Source organism: Callospermophilus lateralis, chromosome 9, assembly GCF_048772815.1.
Source record: "Callospermophilus lateralis isolate mCalLat2 chromosome 9, mCalLat2.hap1, whole genome shotgun sequence".
Classification (NCBI taxonomy): domain Eukaryota; kingdom Metazoa; phylum Chordata; class Mammalia; order Rodentia; family Sciuridae; genus Callospermophilus; species Callospermophilus lateralis.
This window is the reverse complement of record NC_135313.1, coordinates 56,988,904-57,015,024: the sequence shown is the minus strand read 5'-3', so window position 1 is coordinate 57,015,024 and position 26,121 is coordinate 56,988,904. Positions and strand designations below refer to the sequence as shown.

The 26,121-nt window shown below is 33.7% G+C and overlaps 1 protein-coding gene and 1 pseudogene across 3 annotated transcripts in view; both read right to left on the bottom strand.

Annotated features, from left to right (window-relative positions):
- The window catches only part of Ola1 (Obg like ATPase 1), a 148,422-nt gene that overhangs the window by 72,205 nt on the left and 50,096 nt on the right, over window positions 1-26,121 (bottom strand). The gene's annotated exons all lie outside the window — the stretch shown is intronic.
- Window positions 7,461-8,122, bottom strand: LOC143407188 (geminin pseudogene; annotated as a pseudogene).

Here is a 26,121-nt window from a genome sequence, read left to right as displayed (position 1 = left end):
TTTTAACTACATGTACTGCTTAGAAATGGTGGAAAGATTATTTGTTTAACTCAGCTGCAATGTTAAAAAGATCTCAGGTTTCTATTTTAAATAGTGCAGTTCATTTTTAAAATACTATTTCCTTTCCTCCATACAAATTTTTACTTATAAGAATGCATTCAATTATATTAAAATAATTAATACAATATTATGTCTTATTTTGGTAAGTTTTAATTCTGAATAAAAATATTAACACTAGGGATAATAAAGACTGAACATAACACTGAAGTTATCATAACAAAAGCAAATTAACAATGTAAACATAAGTATTATATCTATAGTTATTTATGCATGTCATATATAAATCTACAAGTAATTAGCATAAACATGTATATACAGAGACCTAGCAATACATGTAAAACATCAAAATTTAGGAACTAAATTTCTAGACAAGCTTACTTTAAAGGAGAAAGAAAAACATTTCATCAATGAAATGAATATCTTGCCTTCTTTTATTGACAGCTACATAAAAAGTCCATTTTAGGTATCTGAAGGGAGACAAAATTATATGACATGGCCCATACCTTCAAAGAGCTTACAGTCTAGTTGGAGACTAAAGTAACTAACCCACAGCTCATGAAATGGTATCCACATAAAGAGGACTCCTGATCTCAGAGATAAGACAGAAAGAGGAAAAGGAGGATGAAGGTAGGAGTTTCACAGAAAATATGACCCTTAAGGTACAAAACTTTGCCAGAGGTAGGCAAAGACAAGGGTGAAATCATAAGGTTCATGTAAGACACAAAGTATAAACCTGTCTGAGGAAAATTTAGGAAAATAAAAAAAGTGTGCCAGAAAACATATTAATATTTACAAAAATGAAAAATCTTGAATAACCAGGTAGAAAGTGGAATTCTCAGGAAGGCATGAATATTTTACAAGAGGCAGTAATATAATCAAATGCAATTACTCTCAAGCAGTGATACATCTAATTTCTCAACAGCCATATCAAAATTGAGAGTGATATGGCAAAAATGTGGTCCTCTGGAATATTACCAATATCACCAGATACTAGGATTTTCCCTTTGCCTCATACCAGGCTATGAAGGTACTGCTTCCTACTTAATAAATTTGTGCTTATGTGTTCATTATCTTTATGTTTTACAGTTAGCATAATACAAAACTCAGTATTTACTATAATATTCAGCTACTGGTAGATTTTCATTTGTGTGTATTTTAAAACCATAGCAATGATATATACTCATAAAGAATAAAGAATATTAAGTTAAAATTTAACAAAATGCATATAATTATTTCCTACTTTGTAGAAAGTAGACTTTCCCCTCCCCCTGTGGTATAGAACCCAAATCCTTGGACAAAATTACTATGGGATATAGAAATGATTGAGAACTGTGGCTCTTGAACGAAGAAACTGGAGGAAGAAGAGAATAGTGATTCACACTGATCAGAAACAAAACTCCAATAATAATTTATTATTAAGGTCATTTAAGTGATGGTGGAAATATAATGAAGAAAAAAAGAAGAGATGCACTTCCAGAAAAGAGGAACAGAACTTGATGATGGATTACATGAATAATATAAAAAACATCTGTATTATCTTTCAATAAAAGTATGAGTCACTGCTTAGAAAGCTAAAAAAAGGGTGATTCCCCTCTTATTTGGAGTACAGAGCTATTATACTTAACCAAATAAATAAAGACTCTTAAACAGAAAAAAAAAAAAAACTTTAAAAATACTGTATTTAACAAAATTTTGGATCTATACTCTGACATCTTTTTCCCATAAAAACAAGCATAGAATTGGCACTAACCAAATCAAAGAACTAAGATACAACTGAAATGAATTTGAATACAATTCTGCTTTATATCAGTTTGTTGTCATGAACAATAAACTTTGCCACATATTTAATGAAGAGGAAACATTTTATTCTAGTAATGAAATTTTATCAGAATTATATTGCTTCAACTCATAATAATGTGATATTTTAAACTAGTATTATGAGGTATAACCATGACAAGAAAGATATTTTCCAGTCAAAAAACAAAGTATAGGGCTGGGATTGTGGCTCAGTGGTGGAGTGCTTGCCTGGCATGAATGAGGCACTGGGTCGGATCCTCAGCACCACATAAAAATAAAATAAAGATATTGTGCCCACCTAAAACTAATAAATAAAAAAATATTTTGAAAAAACAAAGTAAATTCATTGCTAAATTTTTTTTAAACTTTAGTGGGCTCTTTTTCTCTCTCCAAATTAACAGACCTACAAATCAAAATGTTCACGTTTAGCACTCATATGTAACACATTTGTTGTTAACTCCCCAACATTATAGCCTCTTCGAGTACCCCAATTTCTTCTCAGAAATTTCAATGGTTTCAGGTTAGATTATTCTATTTGCCCACAATGACAAGCCAAGGATTGGACATGTGACCTAAGCTGGCCCAATTTTTTAAAACTGGAAGGCTGAGACAAAGTCACTCTTTCTATCCTAGCAGATATGAACTGAAAACCATGTCAATAGTGAGATGCTAAAAGCCATTTTAGAATCATAAAAGTAACCAGCAATAGGATGAAGCTGATCAAGGCAGAAACTAGAGAAATAAAACAGTAAGTTCTTAGAGACAATTTTGAGACTGGAAATTACCATTGCCTAAAATCACGTATCTTGTCTTAGGAATGCAAGCCAATAGATGACCTTTACTTTTCAGCTATTTTGAACTAGAGCGCTATGGTAACTGGAAGTATTACAACTCATACCTTATGTTTCCTACCACAGGTAAAACATTGTAATAATGAGTATCTACTATCCTATATTTTAAAATAGGATACGGCAAAAACAAGGGTAGAATGTATTAAGGTAAATTCAGGATACTAAGCAAATCTGTTAGAGGAAAATACATCAAATTGGTAGAAAGGGTGATGGAAAGAGTATTTGTTCAAGCCAACAGTCCTTGCTTCAGAAATTATGAGCCTGCCATTAACTTGCCCAAGGTTACATAGCTCACAACACTGTTTCTGACCTCAAATTTCTGCACTTCCAAATGCAGATAATATGTATTAGGGGAAAAAACAATACAGTGTAGTAAAATCTGTGACGCAAAGTAGGGAAAGAACAAACGTCGGTCCTTTTTCCCCCTTTCCTGGAGAGTCCATGTCAATATTTTATCTATTTATTTATTTAAAATTTTGAGAAAGGGTCTGCCTACGTTGCTTCGGGCCTTGATAAATTGCTGAGGCTGGACTCAAAATTGCAATCCTTCTGTCTCGGCCTCCTAAGTCACTAGGATTATAGGCGTGCACCACCATACCCAGCCATGCCAAGAAAATTCTTGCTTTCATGTGATCAAATTCCATCTCAAATTTTATATGTCTTAAACATAAAATGATTTGTTTATAATTTTAACCCTTTATTGTATATAAGAGTACAATCTAACAAAGAAATTAAATTAGCTTATCTAAATAATTTTAGTAACAGAGAAAAAGAAACACAATTTATAAGATAATGATATTGCCTTCTTCTTTTCATTGTCTGCAAATGACTTATCATTCACAGCTTAAATATCACCTCCTAATACTTATGATGAGACAATACCTAATATGTTTTTTAATCTACCTGATAAACATTCTATTTTTGACTTAAGTTAGGGAATTTCAACTTACCTACTAAAACTAAGCTAATTATTTATAAGTGGAACACAAATTTACCTCCTATAGGTAAAGACACAACAAAGCCTCTGAGAAACAGTTTCCTACACAGACTGAGAACATACAACAGTACGAGCAATGAGACACAGAGAACTGGGAAGCTCTTCTAGGAACCCAACTATGGGAGTGGTAACACTGGTTCACATACCTGGGAAACATGATCTGAACATGAATGAGGAACACTCAACAATGACTAAAGATTGGCAGCAATGTGAATTCCTTGGAAATACCACAGATCTAGTTAGCATTTATTTCAATGGGGTTCTGATCCCCAAGAAGAAAGTCATTTCTATTGCTACTACTACAAAATACAAAAGTACCATCTTTCATTTTGCCAAGTATTGGCATCCATATAATTTTAAATAGTCACAAAATTCTGTTATGATAATGTAGACTACTACAGAATTTCTGTTGGTGATAATCACCAGTATTATCTATAAAATAATAAGGCACAAACATACAGTAACATACAGTACAATGTATTTCTTGTACTATTGCCATATTCAGTCACTACTACAAATTTATGGCCCAAAATTACTGCTAAGATTCTATTAACTTAAATCTTCTTTAATGGGAAAATATGTTATGAGTTCTCCTTCCTTTTCCTATAACTCTGTTTAGTTAAGAATTTACTTAAAATCTTATAAGGGCTTGGGGATAGAGCTTAGCAACAGAGTTGCTGCCTAGTAGATACCAGGTTCTGGTTTTGATCCCAACACTGTTAAAAAAAAAAAAAAAAAAAGGAAAGGAAGAATAAGAAAACTGAAGGAGGGAGGGAAGGAAGGAAGGAGTCTCTTAAAATACAATTCAACATTCCAGAAAGAAAAAAAGACCTCCTTATAATACAAGTTCAGCATCCCTAATCTGAAATTTTGAACTGTGAAATCTTTTGAGTGACTTTCAGATTTTGGATTTTTGAAATTAATAATTCTTAACCAGTAAAGTACATGCAAATATTAAAAAATCCAAAATATGAAACATTTATTGTACCAAGGCATTTCCAACAAGGGATAGTCAACTTGTAGTATCATAATAACTGTAATACAAGATAAAGATTAATGCATGTTAAAGAAAATCAATGATCTAAACAAATTTTTTTAAAAAATATTTTTTAGTTATAGATGGGCATAATACCTTTATTTATGTGGTGCTGAAGTTCAAACCCAGTGGCCCACATGTGCTAGAAGAGCGCTCTACCACTGAGCCATAACCCCAGCCCTAAACAAATCTTGAATAAAATGAAAACAGGAAAAAAAACCTAGAAAACAATACAATATTTAGTTGGTCTCCAGTAAACAAAACAAAACAAAAACTTCCTCCATTAGAGATCAGTAAATATAATCTAGTTACAATTTAGTCACTAACATATTAGATTGAATCTTTTATATCTTTTCATTTTATTTTTAGTATTGGGGATTTAACCTCAGGGATACTTTACCATTGAGTCATATCCCTAAACCCTTTTTATTTTTTATTTTGAGTCAGGGTCTCACTTAGTTGGTTAGGACCTCATTAAGTTTGTGAGTCTGGCCTCAAACTTCTGATCCTTCTATGTCGCTGGGATTACAGATATGTGCCACTATGCCTGGCTATATCTTCTTTAATTTAACCTCGAAGGGTATATGAGAGACAGCACTCCAGCACAAGTAAATTGAGAATCTTTAGAAATTCAGTCTTTATAATTATCACCATCATTCAATGAAAATTTCTTATATAAAAATTTAAATATGACTATTATTACTAATACTATACATAAAATACTGTATGATTATGGTTATATTTTGGTAATAAGTTGAATTTAAATTTCAAATGCCTTCCCTTTTTTTCCACATTTTTATTGGTGCATTATAGTTTATGTATTGATGGAATTAATTATTCATACATGTGCACAATTTAACAATATAATTTGGCCAATATCACTTCCCAGCAATTTCTCTTTCCCTCTGCACCTCCTACCCCTTGTTACTTTTCCTCTACTCATATTCCTTTGATTTTCAGGAGCTCTACCCCTAAACTTTCTTTTTCTTTTTCCTCTCTAGCTTTGGCATATGAAAAAAAAACACATGAACCTTAACTTTCTGAGTTTGACTTATTTCCCTTATCCATCCATTTCCTGCAAATGACATTTCATTTTTCTTTATGGCCGAATAAAACTCCATTGTGTATATATACCACATTTTCTTCATTTATTCATCTGTTGATGAATACCTAGGCTAGTTTCATAGTTTGCCTATTGAAAATTGTGGTGCTATAAACATGGGTATGCACGTATCTCTGTAAAAGGTGACTTTAATTCTTCAGGATAAATACTGAGGAGTGGTACAGCTGGGTCATAATCTGGTTCCATACCAAGTTTTTTGGGGAACCTCCTTACTTATTTCCATAGTGGTTATAACTAATTTATAGTCCCAACAACAGTATAAAAGTGTTCCTTTTTCTCCACAGCCTCTTCAGCATTTATTATTATTTGTATTATTGATGACTGCCATTCTGATGTGAAATAAAATCTTAGTGTAGTTTTGATCTGCATTTCTCTAACTGCTAATAATGTTGAACATTTTTTCATGTATTTATTGGCCATTTGTATTTCTTCTTTTGAGAAGTGTCTGTTTAATTCATTTGCCCATTTATTAACTAGGTAAGATTTTTTCCCATTCTCTAGGTTCTCTCTTCACATTCCTAATAATTTCCTTTGCTGTGCAGAAGCTTTTTAATTTGATACTATCCCATGCATTAACTCTTGGCATTATTTTCTGAGCTTTAGGGTTCCTACTGAGAAAGTTGCTGCCTGTGCCTAAATGCTGCAGTGCTGACCCTATGTTTTCCTCTGGGAGTTCCATAGTTTCTGGCCTAATTCCGAGGTCTCTGTTTCATTTTGAGTTGACTTTTATGTAGGGCCAACGTGAAGAGAGATAAGGAGTCTAGTTTCATTCTTCTACATATGGATAACCAGTTGTCCCAGTACCATTTATTCAAAAGGTGTCTTTTCTCCAATGTTTGTTTTTGACACCTTAGTCAAGGACCAGATAGATGACTGTAGATGTCAATCCCACACGGGTTTGTCTCCATGTCTTCTATCCTGTACCATTGGTTTATGTGTCTATATTTATGTTAGTACCATGCAGTTTTTGTTCCTATAACTCTGTAGTATAATTTGAAGTTAGGTATAATGATGCCATCAGCATTGCTTTTTTGGTTTAAAATTGCTTTGGCTATTCTGGGTCTTTTATTCTTCAAAATGAATTTTAGGACTTTTTTTTCAGTTCTGTGAAGAATTTCATTGTCAAGTACCTTTCTTATCTTAAGATTCAAAACCCATTGCCTAGAACTAAAGAATAAATCTGTTAAGAATAAACTGTATTCCAGTTTTGACTTACTAAGAAGTCCAAAATTCCACATAAGTAATGACATGGTAAGATTCTACTAGAAAACTACCACTCCCCACCCCGATATGAAAAACATTATAAAACATGGACAAGTTATTTTTTTTTCAAAGTTCAATGGGAAACCAAAGTTTATTTATCATATATACACAGGTCATATCTGACAACTGAGAAAATGATGTGCTAATTACATAAAATATCATAGATTAAAAATACACAGTATTTGTATTTAATACAATAATAGTGTCCCAGGATTCAAACATGGAAGTTTGATTCTAGCTTTTGAATTATGTAGTAACTCTGCTACAAAGAACTATAGTGAGGTAAACTTTGGCAGCATATTTCTCAACAATCAAATGTTACTGAATATCATCTCATGTTTCTGCATCAGTAGAGGAAGGTGCAGCTCCTTCAGTACATGCGCCAGGAGTTTCTGAGTCTTCTACTTCAGAAATCTCACCAGTTTCCTCTTCTGAATCAAATTCCTGACTGTCCGGTGATTCAAAGTTATCCAGAGGTTCATTACTCAGTCTCTCTATTAACTCTGCCATAAACTGTACATGCTCTGCTACTTCTGCCAATGCTTCATTCTCCTTTTTCAGTTGGGCAATTTCATTGTCCTTTTGTTCGATTTCTTTATGAAGTTTCTCCGTTTTTCTGCCACTTCTTTCCAATATTGAGAGGATGGGTTTTCTTTAATCATAAGATCAAATGCTTCTTGGGTGACTCCTCCCAGACTTTTATTTTCACTTGGTTCTGGGTCAATAATACCTCCAGAGCTGGAAGTCTTGGATGTTAACTGGTCATTCCAATGTTTCCTTTTAGATAAGCCTTTAGGCAACTCATTTTCTCTTCCAACAAGAGATCCAGCTGCAGAAGGCTGAATCATCTTCAGAGTTCTTCTTGGAACAGGACTATTCTTCACATTCTCTTGGACTCCTTCTGGTTTCTGCTTCATACTGGGATTCATTATACAGCTGGAAATGTGCAAGGGTCCGAAGGAAACGCTGTTTTCGCGGCCAGCGCAGGCAGGCATGGTGGGGGTGCCTCTCACAAGGCTCGTGGGCTGAGGTGCCAGCCTCCGCTGGCAGCAGCGAGCCAAACATGGACAAGTTATAAAAAGCAGTTACCCTCAAGGTCCTGGAGAACAAAGGGAATCAGGGAAGTTAAGAGCACATGCTCAGAGAGGAAGAGTTACAAGAAATCTGCAAAACTAAACAGGGGCCAAGTATTGGCAGCTCAACAGCTCAAGAAGCAGATAAACTATGGTCTTTCTAGCCTGGGGAACCAGAAAATAAAAGCCAGGGAAACTATGGTATGAAACAATCCAAAGGGAAGAGAAAGGGAGGAAAAAAACAAAAACAAAACATAGAGGAAATTCCCAAAGTCAGTTTTCTCACCTCTCTGACTGATATCAGAACCACACGTAGTCAGAGCAGACCTCAAAGCAGACCAGCAATAGGAAAAATATCTGAGTGAAACAGCCACTTAAGAAATGGAGTTAGGGTGAATGGATAATTATGAATGTAATGCATTCCACTATGGTCATGTATGTAAGAAATAAATTTTTTAAAAAAGAAAAGAAATAGAGTTAGTATTTCAAATCCAATTGCCTACTAATAAAAAGGAAACGACACATATCAGAGAAAAACAGTGGAATCCAGAATCATCATAACTTAACATTAATAATGGTCAAGATGCAATCCAAATTTACCTAAGGAAGAGCAAGCACGTTGTTAAAAGATAACATGTGAGACTAAACTTGAAAGGACCCAGATGTTGAAAGTAGTTGAAAAACAAAATATTTAAGTGCCAATTAAAACTATGTCCTATATATAAATTATGCACATAATTAATAAAAATATAGGCATTTCTAGCAGAGAAATAGAAATAAGGAAAGAAAAAGAGAAGGGAGGAGGAATAACAAAAGATCTTTAAGGGGGGGAACATAACAGCCAAATTGAGATGACTATCAAGAGAGGATGTTAACTAGAAGACAAATCATTAGAAACTACATAGTCTGAAAACAAAGAGAGCTAAGATTGAACAAAAATGAATAGAGCCTCAAGGACCTATTACATGAAATGGTCCAAAATGCACATAATTGGAGTACTGGAAGAAGAGGGGAAAGGGATGGGGCAGGAAAAAAAATGATAAATTAATGAGAAAAAATTTCCCAGTTTACTAAAAGACAGAAGTTTGATGACCACCAAGGAAAATAAACTCAAGACCATGCTAAGACACATCTAATGGCTGACACAGAAAAGCAATGGCATGTCATCACAAATATCAAAGATAAAGAGAAAATCTTGAAAGCAGCAAGAGAAAAATGTCTCAATTAGTAGTTGATTTCTCATCAGAAAGTAAAAAAGACCAAAAGAGAGTGTAACGACATTTTTAAGTACAGAAAGAAAGATAACAAAACTGTCACAAAGAATTTTATAGTCAGCAAAAATACTGTTAAGAATGAATCTAAAATAAACACATTTTCAGATGAAAGAAAAGTGAGAGAAATCATCACAAAGAGCCTTGCATTATAATTAATGCTTAAAGAAAGGTCTTCAAATTTAAGGACAGTGTTAATAGAAACTCAGATCCAAAGGAAGGATGAACAGCATAAGAAATGGCAACTATCTCAGTAAAGGAAAAGGACTACTTGTGGGTTTTTCATTTTTCTCCTTACTTCTTAATAATACAAATATGTGTTTAAAGCAGAAGTTGTTTATGGGATGTACCAAATATCACTAAAATGTACATTTTAAATGGTTAATTTTATGTAATGTGAATTTTATCTCAATTTTGAAATAATGTAGGGCTTATAATATACATATGACATACCACAACTACAGCATAAAGGGACAGAAAGGGAAAACGGGCTTGCAAGTTTTTTGTATTTTACATGAAGTGATATAATAAACACTGTATGTAAACTGTTAAAAAGTTAAGGACATCTGTACACAAACTGTGAAAAGTTTAGGATGTATATTGTAATCACTAGAACAACCACTAAAAAATGGTGGAGTAGTTAAATAAAATTAGTACTAAAATTTTAAGAAATATTCATATAATCAATACCTACAGAGAAAGAAAGGAGACAAAACATGAAAGCAACAAATAGAACACAAAGAAAAACACAAATGCAAACCTATGAGTAAGACCATTAGACAATGGACTAGGGTTGGGGAGGCGGGGTTGTAGCTCTGTGTACAGCCCAAATCTAGCATGCAGACAACCCTGGGCTCAATTCCTAGGATTGTTAAAAAAAAAAAAGACAATGGCTTAAGCACTTTAAGGGTACTATCAGAATGAATAATAAAAAGGACACAACCATAAACTGTATATAGAAACAGACTTTAAATACAGACATGGATAGACTGAAAAGTAAATGAATGGAAAACAATAAACATAAGATAGCTATAGCAGTTAAATCAGTATCAGATAAAAAAGTTTTCAAAATAAAAAGTAATGCCAAAAGTAGATATTTTATGAGAAAAAGCAGAGTTGTCAGTCCTCCTCTGTAATTTCACTTTCTATGGTTTTAGTTCATGCATAGTCTGAAATTATTAAATGGAAAATGCCAGAAATAAACAATTCTTTTTTAAAAAACTATTTTAGATGAGGATGGAACACACAGTATCTACGTATTCATTGGTTTTTAATATTACTAAAAAATATTTTTATGTGGTGCTGAGGATCAAACCCAGCGCCTCACACATGTGAGGCAAGCACTTTTCCACTGAGCTACAGCCCGGCCCAGGAATTCATAAGTTTTAAACTGTACATGCTTTGGCTGGGACTGTAGCTCATTGGTAGAGTGCCTGCCTAGCATGCATGAGGCACTGGGTTTGATCCTCAGCACCACATAAAAATAAATAAAATAAAGGCATTCTGTCCATCTACAAGTACAAAAAAAAAATTAAAAATTAAAAATAAATTGTGCATCCTTCTGGGTAGTGTGAAGAAATTTTGTGCTGTCCCACATGGGACATAAATCTCTGTCCAGCATATCCAAGCTGGATATGCTCCCCATTACTCACTTAGCAGTTCAATTGTCACACTATTGCAATGCTTGTAATTGAAGTAATCTTATTTACTTAATAATGGCCCTAAAATGCAAAGTACAGTTATGCTGGCAATTTCCATATACCAAAGAAAAACCCTTAAGTGTTTCCTTTAAGTGTAAAGATGAAATTCTTGACTTAGGAAAAAACATAGATAAAGGGTTTGGTATATGTGCAGTTTCAGGCATCCATGGAGTTTGAGGAACACTATCCTCCAAAGATAAAGAGAGATTACTGTAAATTCATCAGGAAGACATAACAGATGCACAAGGCAAAATACACACACAATATATATGTGCCTAACAATAGTTTCAAAATACAGGAAGCCAAAATTGAAGGAATTAGATGAAATGGACAATTTTACAGAGTTGGACATTTTTAACACTACTAAATTGATAAAAACAGTTTAGAAAAAAAATGTAAAGACATGAAAGATATGAATCATCTTGACTGAAATATTTAAAGAGCATTACATCCAATAAAAGAAAACATTCTTTCCAAGAGCACAGTTCATCTGTCTCACACTGAACCAAATACCAAGTTTCAATAAGTTTTAAAATACTTAAGTCACACAGAAGATGGTCCCCGACTACAAAGGAATTAGATTAGAAATCAGGAAGAATACTAGGAAACCACCAAATAATTGGAAATACACATACTTCTTAAGAATCAACGGATCAGAAGTTAGCCAATCCCAAAAACAACCAAATGCCAAATGTTTTCTCTGATATGAGGCTGACTCATAGTGGGGTAAGGACGGGGAGCATGGGAGGAATAGATGAATTCTAGAGGGAAGAGGGGTGGAAGGTAAAGGGAGGGGGCAGGGGATTAGCAAGGATGGTGGAATGTGATGGACATCATTACCCAAAGTACATATATAAAGATATGAATTGGGGGCTGGGGATGTGGCTCAAGCGGTAGCGCGCTCGCCTGGCATGCGTGCGGCCCGAGTTCGATCCTCAGCACCACATACAAACAAAGATGTTGTGTCCGCCAATAACTAAAAAATAAATATTAAAAAAAATTCTCTCTCTCCCACCCTCTCTCTTTAAAAAAAAAAAAAGATATGAATTGGGTGTCAACATACTTTATATACAAACAGAGATATGAAAAATTGTGGTATATATGTGTAATAAGAATTGTAATGCAAAAAAAGTACATTTATAAAGACATGAATTGGAGTGAACATACTTTATATAAAGATATGAAAAATTGTGCTCTATATGTGTAATAAGAATTGTAATGCATTCCGGTGTCATGTAATTAAAAAAAAATAAAATCAACTAAAAAAGAAAAAAAAAGAATCAATGGATCAAATAAGTTGCAAGGAAAATATCTTAAATTAAATAATAGTGAAATATAACATCAAAATATATGAGGCGCAGCTAAAGCAGTGCTCAGAGAAAAGTTTGCAACTTTAATTATACAGGCAAGAAACTAAAAAAATCAATAATCTGAGTGTTCTTTGTAAGGAATTAGAAGAAGAAAATTGAAACTATACAGGTCAACAGCTGGTATGGTAGCATGAAGCTGTAATACTAACTACTCAGAAGGCCAAGGCAGGAGGATTACTTGCACCCAGTTCAAGGCCAGCCTGGACAACAGAAGGAGACCCTGTCTCAAAAAAATGAAAAGCAAATAAACAAAAACAAAAAGGACCAAAAACCAATAAAATAAGTGTTTGTGTGTATGTGAATGGGGGGGGGGGAGAAACTGAGAGAAAGAGAGAAAGGGAAAGAGGAATGGAGTGAGGGGGCAAAAAAGTAGAAAACAATAAAGATACGTGAAGAGTAGGATGAAATGGAAAATGAACAAAGAAAAATCAGCTAAACCAATGTTTCTTTAAAAAGAACAATAAAATTAATAATCATCCAGATCAAGATTTTTAAAAATTACATTTCACTCCAATATCAAGAAAGGAAGAGGGTGCATGATTATAAATCCTAAGTCATAAAACATCACAATAATGTTTATGCCAATAAATTTGAAAACCTCAATCAAAATACTAGAAACAAATTAACAAAACTGAACCAAGAAGAAATAGAAAATATGAATAGTCCTATATCGATTCAAGAAATGGAATTTGAAACAAAAACTTTCTCTCCAGGCCCAGATGGTTTCACTGATAAATTCTATCAATTAGGGCAGAAATAGTACCAATATTTCACAAACTCTTTCAGAAAAATGGAGGAGAAAATAAGTATTTATAATTGATTTTATAAGACCAATATTGGTCTAGTGTCAAACCAAATATCACAAGAAAAGAAAATCATAGAACTGATAATCCCTCCTTAAAATAGATGCAAAATCCTTTAAATCAAATTCCAAATTATGCATAATTATGTATAACACTCACCATGACAGTGAGTTCATCTTGAGAATATAATTTATTACCCCAAATTCAGTCTATGTAATTCGCCATACTAATACAATGAAAAAAGGAAAACCACATGACTACTTTTTTAATATATATTTTTTAGTTGTAGGTGGACACAGTGCCTTTATTTTATTTTTCTGTGGTGCTGAGGATCGAACCCAATGCCTCATGTGTGTTGGGAAGCACTCTACTACTGAGCCACAACCCCAGCCCCCATATGACTATTTTAATAGATGAAAGAAATGCATGACAAAATTTTACTCTCATTCAGGATAAAACTGCTCAGCAAACTAGGAAAAAATACTTCAATCTGATTGGAGAGAATCTATAAACAACATGTGATATCATTTATAATAGAAAAATGTGAAATACTTTGAGATAAATTTTAAAAATATGTACATTACTGTACTCTGTTACCTACAGCTAACAGAGGAAAAGACCCAAATAAATTAAGAAATTTGCATGTGTGTGTGTGTGTGTGTGTTGTGTGTGTATGTGTATGTGTGCGCGTGCGAGAGCGCACTCTAGAGATTGAACCCAGGGTCTTTTCCATGCCAGGCAAGTACACTACCAGCTGAGCTATATCCCCAATCCAAAATTTACCATATTTACTGATTGGTAGTCCCCATTACTAATTTTAACACAAACTCAAAAATCAGTGAAATTCTAGCAAATAGGGAGGGAAACAGGGTTGATGAAAGGAAGAAGGGAGGAAAGAAAAAAGATGACAAGCTGATTTTAAAATTTATACAGAAACTTCATGATCCTAGAAAAGCTAAAACAATCTTGAAAAAACAAGGACAGAGACAGAAGACCTATAGCATACTGATTTCAACACTTAGTATTAAAGCTATAATAATCAAGAAAACGTAAAATAGACAAGGCAGAAGAATAGACAAATAGATCGATGGAACAGAGCTGAGTGTAGAAACGGACCTGACTTCCCAAAATGGTCAACTGATCTTTAACAAGGTGCCAAGATAATTCAATCATAGAAACGATATTCTTTCCAACAAATAATTCTGGAATAACCAGAAGTACACACACCTCATGCCATATGTAAAATTAACTAGAAATGATAGACCTAAATGTAATAGCTAAAATCACTGAACTATAATAAAAAGGATAAACGATCTGCCAAAAAAAAATAATAAACTGAACATTCTAATAAAAACTTTCTCGTTTTTTGAAAGACACAATAAAGAAAACACAAGATAAGCCACAACCTAGGTGAAAATTTCGCAAACATACATTTGATAAAGGATTTTTACCCAGAGCATATAAACAACTTGTTCCAGATCAAAACAAGACAAAACAATCCACGGGAAAATGGGTATAAGATTTAAACAGATATTTCACTCAAGATATATAGATGGCAAACAAGCACAAGAAAAGATGCTTATTGCTAATTACTTTGTAAACAGAAATTGAAGATACAATGAAATATTCTTGAAAATGAAATTTACATGACTGACAATATAAAACGTGTTAGAATGTGGAGGAACTGGAACTCAAATATTGCTAGCAAGAAATCAAAATGTTATATCTAATTTGGAAAATAGCGTTAACAGTATCTCATAAAATTGAAACTAAGCACACTTATGCTTCAACAATCCCACATCTAGGCTTTTACCAGAATGAAATAGAAATACGTCCACGCAAACACACACAAATGCTCACAACACTACCAGGAAACAATTCAAATATCCATCAACTCAAGAATAGATGACCAAATAGTGATATATCCATACCATTAAAGGCTACACATCATAAGTAGAAACATCATAAGTAGAAACAAAGTATTAATGCATACAATATGGACAAACCTCAAAAACATTATGTCAGGTAAGGAAAGTCAAACACAAAAAACTATATGCTATATGATACTATGTAAAATTCTGAAAATGATAAAATTATCATGGTAGAAAGTGTATCAGTGGTTGCTAGAGGATAATAATTGGGGGAGAATCAACAGCAAAAGGATATGAGAAAGCATTTTAGGACAATGGAAAAATTGCATATTTTGATTGTGAAAATGGATATCTGACTGTACACATCATATTGAACACTAAGAGGGTTGAAGTTGTGGCTCAGTGGTAGAGCGCTTGCCTTGCACATGTGAGGAACTGGGTTCAATCCTCAGTACCACATAAAATAAATAAATATGTGAACACTAAGAAATGTGTGCTTCTGTTATAAGTTCAGTATGCCTTAATTATTTTTGAAGAAAACACAATAATTAGAAACTTCATATATAAATTATCTTTGATAAAATTTCATACTTGATTACTGAATCTCTCGACATTATAGGCTCTTATGAAATAAACTAAGATTGAGTTTCATCTAATTTGAAATCTTAACATGTAAAACTGCAGTTTACAATGTCTAACCACAAACTGAATTTCAAGATATCCTTTCAAGTTTCTAGAAATAAAATGAGAGTTGATTTTTCAAATTTAAGTTTAAAAAGAGTACAAAAATCAATTTAAAATATTATTGTCACAAACATGCATAATGAAAAATAAATTGTGGGAAATAATTAGTTATAAAAATTAATTGTATTCCTAAAGATTTAGAGACTTTCCTAAACTCATTCTTAAAGATTTGGGACTTTTCTAAGCTCCTCCTCAGGTGATCCTATGGTTTTGTATAAAGGCTCTTGACAAAGTACTTAGGCTATTAAAAGCTAAACATTTCATCGTGGTAAGGCCTAGGACTTAGATAAAGAGCTTCGTATCACAAACGTGTATGGGTGACAGTTTAAAACAAAGAAAACAAAGCATAGTTTCTGCACACCTTTATTTTTTCAAAAGGAACCACTTGATTTATATGTCAAACTCATCAATGGAATTTTTTTTCTAAAGATTTCCTCAATAAAGCAGTTCATTTCTATGCTATTTAGTTCACTGTATTTTTTACAAGCACCAGGCTGAGCAAACCATGATTGAGAGAAGCCATCTTATGCACATTGCTGTTGTCCCACATCATTCAGAACAAACCTTTTTAGATCGTTAACTACCACAGGAGTGCTGATTACACAGGCACCAGCAATTTCCTAACCAATGACCACCTGAACAATGATGTGTTCAGCTTCTCAGACCCTGCAGCCTTTCAAAGGTGAATCATTTCACAGTTTGGAACTAGATCTCCATAGCAACTTCCCTTTGAGGGTTTTAGAATCACCATCCAGTAATTCTATGATCATCAAGCTCAACCATTCCCAATGGTTCTTTTCACAGCAGATGGAAAAGGAAGCCTTGAAATTTTACAGTCTATTTCAAGCAATTCATCTGGCAGCCTATTAGAATTCAAAATATTTCGACCTTCAATCACAAAGCATGTTATCTGAAGCTGTGGTGATCTCAAGTCAAGACAAGCAGACGTTTTAGTCTAATCATCCATGATGAGAAGAGACTGACAAAAACTCTTAATTCAACCACCATCAAAATGCTTATTTTAACTGCATGAAAGTCTTTCAACAGGCAATGAAAACACACCATGTACCATTTTATCACAACCTTCTGTTCAAGGAAAATATGAATTCCGAATATTGACATGGATCTCTGCACTTCTTAGACTGCTTGGAGCAAATATGTTTCTTAAAAGTTAGCATAAATCCAATTTAAGACCACTATTATTCTCTGCTGCAAAAGCCAGAAACCATAAGTAAATGGCAGTGGACTTTTGATAAAGTCTGTCAGTTTAATAAAATCAAGTGCAGATTCCTTAATTTTTTTTCATGTACACTCTAACATAGTCTATCAGAAAATTAATATCAACTCCACAGGAAATGAACAGCAATTAAAAGGAAAAGACATAAACTTAAAAAAATTTTTTTACAAAAAGTTGTTTGACTTTCCTCAAATTCTCTAATGACTTCAAAATATACTAACTCTCCAATCTTTAAAATAATAGATTCAATCACATAAAAAAGCTGTACACTTCAAATTATTATTAAATTGCAGGTAGGTTATTATTTATCCAAACCCTTTTGTCCTTGAAAGTTCAACTATATGTAATAATTTCATTAAATAATTTTCAGTATTTATTATAAGTATTAGCTAAATATAAGTATTTATTTCAGCACTGAGATAGGATTTAGTGGCATATTGGAAGTCTATGCAAAACTTTTAAAATCTATTTTCTAATAAGGTCAAAACACAGTTCCTTATGAAGAACTAAACCAACTCTAAGAATGAACTAAATGAATAAACACTGTTTTAATTTCTGAATCCACCTCTTTCCACATAGATGCACTAAATAAATAAATACCAATCCAAAACCTAATCTTTTAGAACAGTAAGATAAAAATTTAACCATTTCATGAGCAAACAGAAAAAAAAAGACTTTCTCTCCTTCAAAAATTGTGCCAATTTAAAATGTCTGTATATGGACAGACCTATGGACGAAGTACATTTCAAATCAAGTATATGTATAAATTCTGCTCAATATCTTTAATCTAAGCTTCATGTATGGTTTAAATATTCAATCACAAAATGAGAAGACATCAAAATTAATGTTCTAGAACTAGTCCCCGCCCCCCGCCAAAATCTTATACACTCTAAAATCCTGACTTCTGAAAACTAAGCACTAGTTTTAAAAGAAAAAAATAAGCAATTTAACAATTCTTTCCAATAAGAACAACATTAAACTTTGCTTCTAAGTCTACTTAGTTTTAAAAATTCAACTTCTACCAGAAAGAGATAACCATAGCAAGAAAAATGGCATAACATTATGCCTTACTTTAGACTGGTTTGCTTTATGATCTGAACTATATACCTTACATTAAAACTGTCTTAGATATAAAAAGAAAAGTAAATGTGAGTAGAAATTTAAACCATGAATAATGCTTAAAAGCATAATGAGCAGAAAATTACATACACATGTGTGTATATATTTTTTTATTTTTAACCATTTAGTCATATCCACTGGTAAAATATAACAAAGAGAATGAGGGAAAAAGCTTACTAATAAAATTCTCTAATTCCCAAAATGCAATTTTATGGTTATAGTTTGACAACAATATGAGAAATTACTATTAGTACCATGCATCAAAGTTTAAATAAATAGAACTTCTCAAACTAGTTAGGCATGAGCATTCTTTGTTAATATCTGAGTTCAGTTCAGTTACCATTCAACACTTCGTGTCCATATGTTGGATATTTTAATATATATCTTATTTGGCCTAAAGGCTCATTTATGGGAACTCAATGTTAACCTAAGAATATTCAAAAGCTCTTCACTAGCAACAATTATTGAATCTATAAATATTTTTGCTCATTTATCTGTAAAACGGAGGCTCGTGAGAGATAAACAAAAAGGTTTATAGACATTTCTACTGGTGGTAACAATATTATTATAAACTTCCTAGAATTACATGGCTCTAAGGATACAAGACAGATTCACTTATTGACTAACTCTGAGTTATAATGAATTTCAACATCTATCTTAATTCTCCATTTGGCTGTAAACTTTTTTTTTTTTTAATATTTATTTTTTGGTCTTCAGCGGACACAACATCTTTGTTTGTATGTGGTGCTGAGGATGGAACCAGGGCCGCACGCATGCCAGGCGAGCGCGCTACGGCTTGAGCCACATCCCCAGCCCTGACTATAAACTTTTTAAGGACCAATATATTATGAATTTTACTAATCCAGACTTTAGGGCTTCCTATCTAACATTGTAGTCACTTAATAAATGTTTGCTATCAATTATTAGATAGTAGTGATGATTAACGTTTCATGCTCTTGAAACATTTTGGACTAGTAACTAAACTTACTTTTCACTTCTCAGTCACATAACAAGAATCAGAAACAAACAGATTAATGAGAAAACATAATAAAATGGAAAATACTTTTATATCTTTGTAAAAAAAATTTCTTATCTTCCCCTTTTCTCCCATATTTACAAGAAACCTAATCCTAGCAATAAGCTTACACACAACTATTGAGTTTAACAGCCTAGGGTAACCTTAAGTTTATTTTATAACATATAATCAAGCAACATACTATAATTTAAGCACACTGAAAACAGCAGTTACTAGCTAATTAACATTAGCAGAAACATTTTGCTCAATGAAGGTTAAAAAAACCCAAAGATTCCATAATAAAATATAGTTTGTTATAAAATATTGTATTTAAGATACACAAAAAACAATTTTACACGTGATGTTACATTCAGACAATTAAAAACAAATGTATCCATTTTTATTCTTATCAATAGCTTCATCTGCATTTTGACTGCCAAATGCTAAGAACATATAAATAACACCAGACTACTCAGCTTTAAGTACAGCATCAGAATCCAGTCATATAATCAAAACACAAATTTGTTGTGTGTATGTGTTAGTGCTCTGTTTCTTCAATCAATATACTCAAAGTGTAGTTACCATAGTATTTGACCTCTGACTGGGGCAGATCTAAAGCAAAGCACCTCTAGAAAATGTGTTATTCCTCAGCTAAAACAGCAGGATGTAGTACTAGGGCTAAAACCTTTCCCTAAAGACAGTCGTGCTGCTTCAGTGATATCCTGTCCCCATTGCCTTATAGACACACAACTTGAGAATCCTTTCTGTATAGACCAACTGACTAGCCCTAGCAGAATATTAAAGTTTGAAAGTGCACGCTACATTGGAATTTTGGCATATGTTATTTGATCCAGACAATCTGAGAAAAGATATAAATCAAAAGTTGTAGGTTGGGGATATAGCATAGTGAAAAGTGCTTACGAAGCATGCCTAAGAGCCTGAGTTTAATCCCCAACACCACAAAAAAATTTGCAGATATAAATATATGTATGCATATATATAGTAATATATATATATATAGTAAATACCATATAAATGTAGTAAATACTTGTATTATTTTTACACATATATAAAGTATTCAAGAAGAGTTCTTTATGATAAATGCCAAAGCTTTAAAAAATAAACATAGCCAGCCCTCCATATAGGCAGACTCCACATCATGGGATTCCACCAAACTCAGATACAAAATATTCTGGGGGAAAAACTGTTCTGTACATATACAGACTTTTTTCCTTATCACTATTCCCTAAACAATACAATATGACAACTATTTACACAGTATATTATAAGTAGGCAGGCCTGGTGGCACATACCTGTAATCTCAGCAACTCCAGAGGCTGGGAAGTTCAAGGCAAGCCTCAGAAATTTAGTGACACTCAACCTAGCAAGACCCTGTCTCAAATTAAAAATTAAAAATCTCAAAATGGTGGCAAATGCCTATAATCTGAGCAGCTCGGGAGTCTGAGACACAAGAATCACTGAGACCAGCCTCAGTCATTTATCAAGGCTATAAGCAAACAGGTAAGACCCTGTCTCAAAATAAAAGATAAAAAGGGCTAGGAATGTAACTCCATGGTCAAGCACTTCTGGATTCAATTCCAGAACTATACATAGGAGGATGTGCATGGGTTATATGCAAAAGCTATATATTTTTTTTTATAAGGGACTTCAGCATCTATAGATTTTGATATCTTCAGGGGATCCTGAAACCAATCCCCCAAGAATTCCAAGGAACAACTGTACTAACAGCAAGTTTTCATTAAGGGGCTGGCTTCTTAACAAATAACAAAAGCCCTTAAAATGTATATGTTTGACTCAAGAATTTCTACTTTTAGGAATATATCCCAAGGGGAAAATAAAGTAAATAAACAATGGTATAAATGAGATATATACACAGAAGTTTGTAACATCATTAAACAAATATTGGGGAGCACCCATGTGCCAGGGTCAGGAATTTACATTGCAGTAGGGCAAACCAGAAAATACACAAAACAATGATTTGCTTATACTTAATCTGAGAAACATGAAAAAGGAGTATCTGGCAATCTGGAGGTCACTGGTGATCTAGATAAGAGCATTTTAAAATGTTTTTAGGGAGACAAAGCTTTATCTGAGGTGGTTAAAAACAAAAAAGGATGAAACATGAAGAAATTGAGACTTCTTTCAGTTTTGCTGTGAAAGGGAACAAAGAAATAAAGTAGTACCTGGAGGTGAATCATGGGGGTCAAAAAAGTTCTCTGGTCTGAGTTTTGTTTTGTTTTTAAAGATGGGTGATGTTACAGTGTGTTTGTGTGCTCAGAGAAACAAACTGAAAGAGAAGAAATGTGATAGCAGGAACTCAGTCCTATGACAGAGAAGAAAGCAGATGTAAGGTATCAGTGGAGGGGTTGGCCTTGGCAGGGATAATGCACCTGTTATCATAAAAGGAAAGAAAGAGCATATGATATAAGGCCCTGGTTGGTTGTTGTCTCTGTTCACAAATGCATGATTTGTTCAATGAGTATAGTGTTTAAAACTGTAAATCCACTAAAACATTTACATTACTATTCTCCTTCCCTATCTTATGATTCTCCTTAGGATTATTACCATCTTATATACAAATATTTTGATTTTTGTGTGTGGGGGGGGGGGATACTAGGAATTGAACTCAGGGGCACTCAGCCACTGAACCACATCCCCAGCCCTATTTTGTATTTGATTTAGAGACAGGGTCTCACTGAGTTGCTAAGCACCTCACCGTTGCTGAGGCTGGCTTCGAATGTGATCCTCATGCCTCAAGCCTCCAGAATTGCTAGGATTACAGGCATGCGCCATCAAGCCTGGTCCAAATATTTTGATTTTTAAATAACTTGTTTATTGTCTATCTCCCTCTTTTAGAATATCAGCACTTTGAGGGCACAGATTCTGGTAACTTTTATTCATTATCATATCACACCAAGTGAATGAACTATTGAAAAGGGAGATATAATTCCTTTTGAACTGCTTCTGTTTCCCAATAAAATATTCAATTCAACGTTTGTGCACTGATATGAAGAGCTCCATAGGACTCCCCCCTACACCTCCTGTTGAGGAACAAACCCACAGCCTTATGCATGCAAGGCAAGCACTCTGCCACTGAGCCATATCCCCAGCCCTTGTCCAGGAGATTTTAAATGCCAAAAGTAAGATATCTCACTGTATAGAGTAGGCTATTTTTCATTCAGGAAAAGGGAAGAAGAATGTATTTCTTTTTGTCTGTATTTGTATAAAGAAAGTATAAAAGAAGAAACAAAAAACTGCTAAGAATAAATACTATAGGCATGAGGTGATAAGGCAGATAGGAACAAGGAGCAAAGCTTCTTTGTACATACCTTTATATATAATTTTGACTTCTTTTTAAATTTTGGTACCTGGGATTAAACCCAGAGTTGCTTAAACACTGAGCCACATCCCAGCCCATTTTTAATTTATTATTTTAAGACAGGGTTTTGCTAAGCTACTTAGGGCCTGGCTAAACTGCTGAGCTGGCTGGCTTTGAACTTGCAGTCCTTCCACTTAAACCTCCCAAATTGCTGGATTATAGGTGTGCACTACCACATCCAGCTAATTTTGACTTCTGAGTAACATATAATTAAGTATTCAAAACAATTACCTTTGGATATAAATTTGCATAGTATTTATCAGTATTTAGTGCTTAACATATATTTTATTTAATTTTCATGACTGTAAGTAAAATATGACAATTATTTCAATTTCACATATGAGGAACCTGGACTCAAGGAGCAACTAATAAGCAAAAAAGCTAAAATTAAAAAACAGATTGGCTTTCAAATATTGGGTAACTTCTACATTGAAAGTGGAATTCTACAAGGCAATATGCACTGTTTCAAAAGACTTACGTTAAAGTTACAAACACCATATTAAGGTTTTGATCTAATACCCAGTAGTACTTACCAAAGAGTAATGTGAAAATTTTCCTTTTGTTGTATACTCAGCAGTGTTCCAAAGGAAAAAGTATACCTAGCTCTAAACGGATATAATAGGTTCTATTTCACATATGCATTTTGAAAACTTCCTACCTTAGAAAATGATTATTGTTCAAAGGAGATATTAAAAAATAATTCCTGATCAAAGGATACAAAATATCCGACTGGAAGAATAAATTCAAGGGCTCTATAAAGGTGACAATGTATTTGTGTACTTGAAAATTACTTAGTAAGTAGATTTTTAAAGTTTTCTCACCACAAAAAAAGTAGGTAAGGTAATACATATGTTAAATAGCTGGATTTAGTCATTCCACAATTTATACAAACATCAACCATCATGTTGTACACCATACACGTACACAATTTATACTTTAAAAATATAATAAGAAAATAACTCCTAATCAGATGTCATTTAGAAAATTGACAAGACTAAACAGCTTCAGTGTATGTTTACAATAATGCTTTCTCCTTTATTCCTAAAGCCTGAAATATAATGTGTCCTCTACCCACATTAACAAAGTCAGTTTTTTCCCCCTACAATGAAAATATATATTTAGTTAGCTTTTCATTGCTGTGACAAAATACCTGAGAAAAAGCACTTAAAGGAGAAAAGATTTATTTTGGCTCAGTTTCTTTCTTTCTTTTTTTTTTTTAAGTAAGGCAGATCATCAAGGTAGGGAGCAAATGGTAGAATAGAGCTGCTCACCTCATCACAGTCAGGGAGAGGGAAAAGAAAAAAAAAGGTAGAACACAAAATACATTCCCAGGACACCACCCCAAGGACCTTCAACTAGGTCCCACCCCCCACAGTTTCATCTCCTTCCAGTAGTCTATTCAGCTTGAAGTTCAATAATGGATTAATACATTGATAAGGTTAGAGCCCTCATAATCCAAAAGCTTTTCCAAAAGCTCCATCTCTGAACATAATTGCAGTGGGAAAGAAGTCTTCAACACTTGAGCCTTTAGGGACTATTCCAGATAGAAGCTACAGTGTATTTCTTCTTTTCTTTTGTGATATTGGGGATTGAACTCAGGGCCTAGGACATACTAGGCAAGCTCTCTGCTACAAAGCTACATTCCCAGACAACCCCGATATATTTCTTCAAGGGAAATTCATTTTGTGAATTCTTCCTCATGCATGTAGATAGAGTACCTAAATTCTAGATGCTTGAAATTTGGGAACCCTCTTGAGTACAGCATATGTGTCCAAACAAACGACACAATTTGAGAGTAGTTTTGCAATTCTTAATTTAATCATTCACATTTGACTTTATTGAAATGTTGAACTAAAACCTATCATTTTGCTAGCTATTCTCTATTTGTTCCTTCTATTCTATTCTTTCTTCCTCTTCTTCTAACATCTCTTGTGCTAAGAATTTTTATGATTCAATTTTCTCTCTTCTACGTGTGTATTATTTAGGCCTCTGTTTCAAAATTTTAGTATTTGTTCAAAGGTTAAAAATATAAATTGTCGGCTGGGTGCAGTGGCACACGTCTGTAATCCCAGCGGCTCAGGAGGTGGAGGCAGGTGGATTACAAATTCAAAGCCAGCCTCAGCAATTTAGCAAGGCACTAAGCAACTCAGTGAGACCCTGTCTCTAATAAAACACAAAACAGGGCTAGTGAAGTGGCTCAGTGGTTGAGTGCCCCTGAGTTCAATCCCTGATACCCCAAATTGTCAATTAACCTGAATTGTTTTTTTTTTGGGGGGGGATACTGGGGATTGAACCTAGGAGCGCTTAACCACTGAGTCACATCCCCAGCCATTTTTAATATTTAATTAATTAATTTATTTAGGTACCAGGGATTTAACTCAGGGGCACTCGACCACTGAGCCACATCCCCAGCCGTATTTTGTATTTTATTTAGAGACAGGTTCCCACAGAGTTGCTTAGCACCTTATTGTTGCTGAGGCTGGCTTTGAATTCTGATCCTCCTATTTCAGCCTCCTGAGCCACTGGGATTACAGGCATGTGCTACAGCATCCAGCTCCTTTTACTCTTGTAAATGCAGAAAACACAAAATACACTGATGCTATTTTTGTCTTAAGCAGTCAGTTATCTTACATAGAGCAGGAACGGACCAACTAGAGCCAACAGATTAAATACACTGACCAACCATATGTTTTCTGAAAATAAAGTTTTATTGGAACATACTATTCAATGTATATTCACAATAATATATTCACATTATATTAGCAGGGCTGAGTAATTTCAACAAAATGTGTGCCCCTCAAATCCTAAAATATTTATTGTCTATTCCTTTCTACAAAGTTTGCTGACTCCTATTTCAGAGCAATTAAAAATATTATTTTTACTTCATTTATTTCATTTCTAGAGATCTTTCTGTAGACTGAAATTTGTATAGGTTAATTTCTCTAAATGAGGAACTTGCTTTAACCTTTTTTTTTTTTTTTTTTAAAGAGAGAGAGAGAATTTTAATATTTATTTTTTAGTTATCGGCGGACACAACATCTTTGTTTGTAGGTGGTGCTGAGGACCGAACCCGGGCCGCACGCATGCCAGGCGAGCGCGCTACCACTTGAGCCACATCCCCAGTCCCAACATTTCTTATGAAGTAGGTCAGCTAGCAAAGAATTCCTACTTTTTGTCTTCCTAAGTAAGATTATTTCTCCTTCATTTAAAATTTTTTTTTTTCATTAGGTATAGATTTGTGGGCTAACAATTTTTTTCTTTGTCACTCCACTGTCTCCTAGCTTTCATAGTATCTAACAAAAAGTCAACCAAATTTCTTTCTTTTATTTTTTCTCTTTTGTGAAAGGATCTTGCTATGTTGGCCAGGCTGGCCTCAAATTCCTGGGCTTAA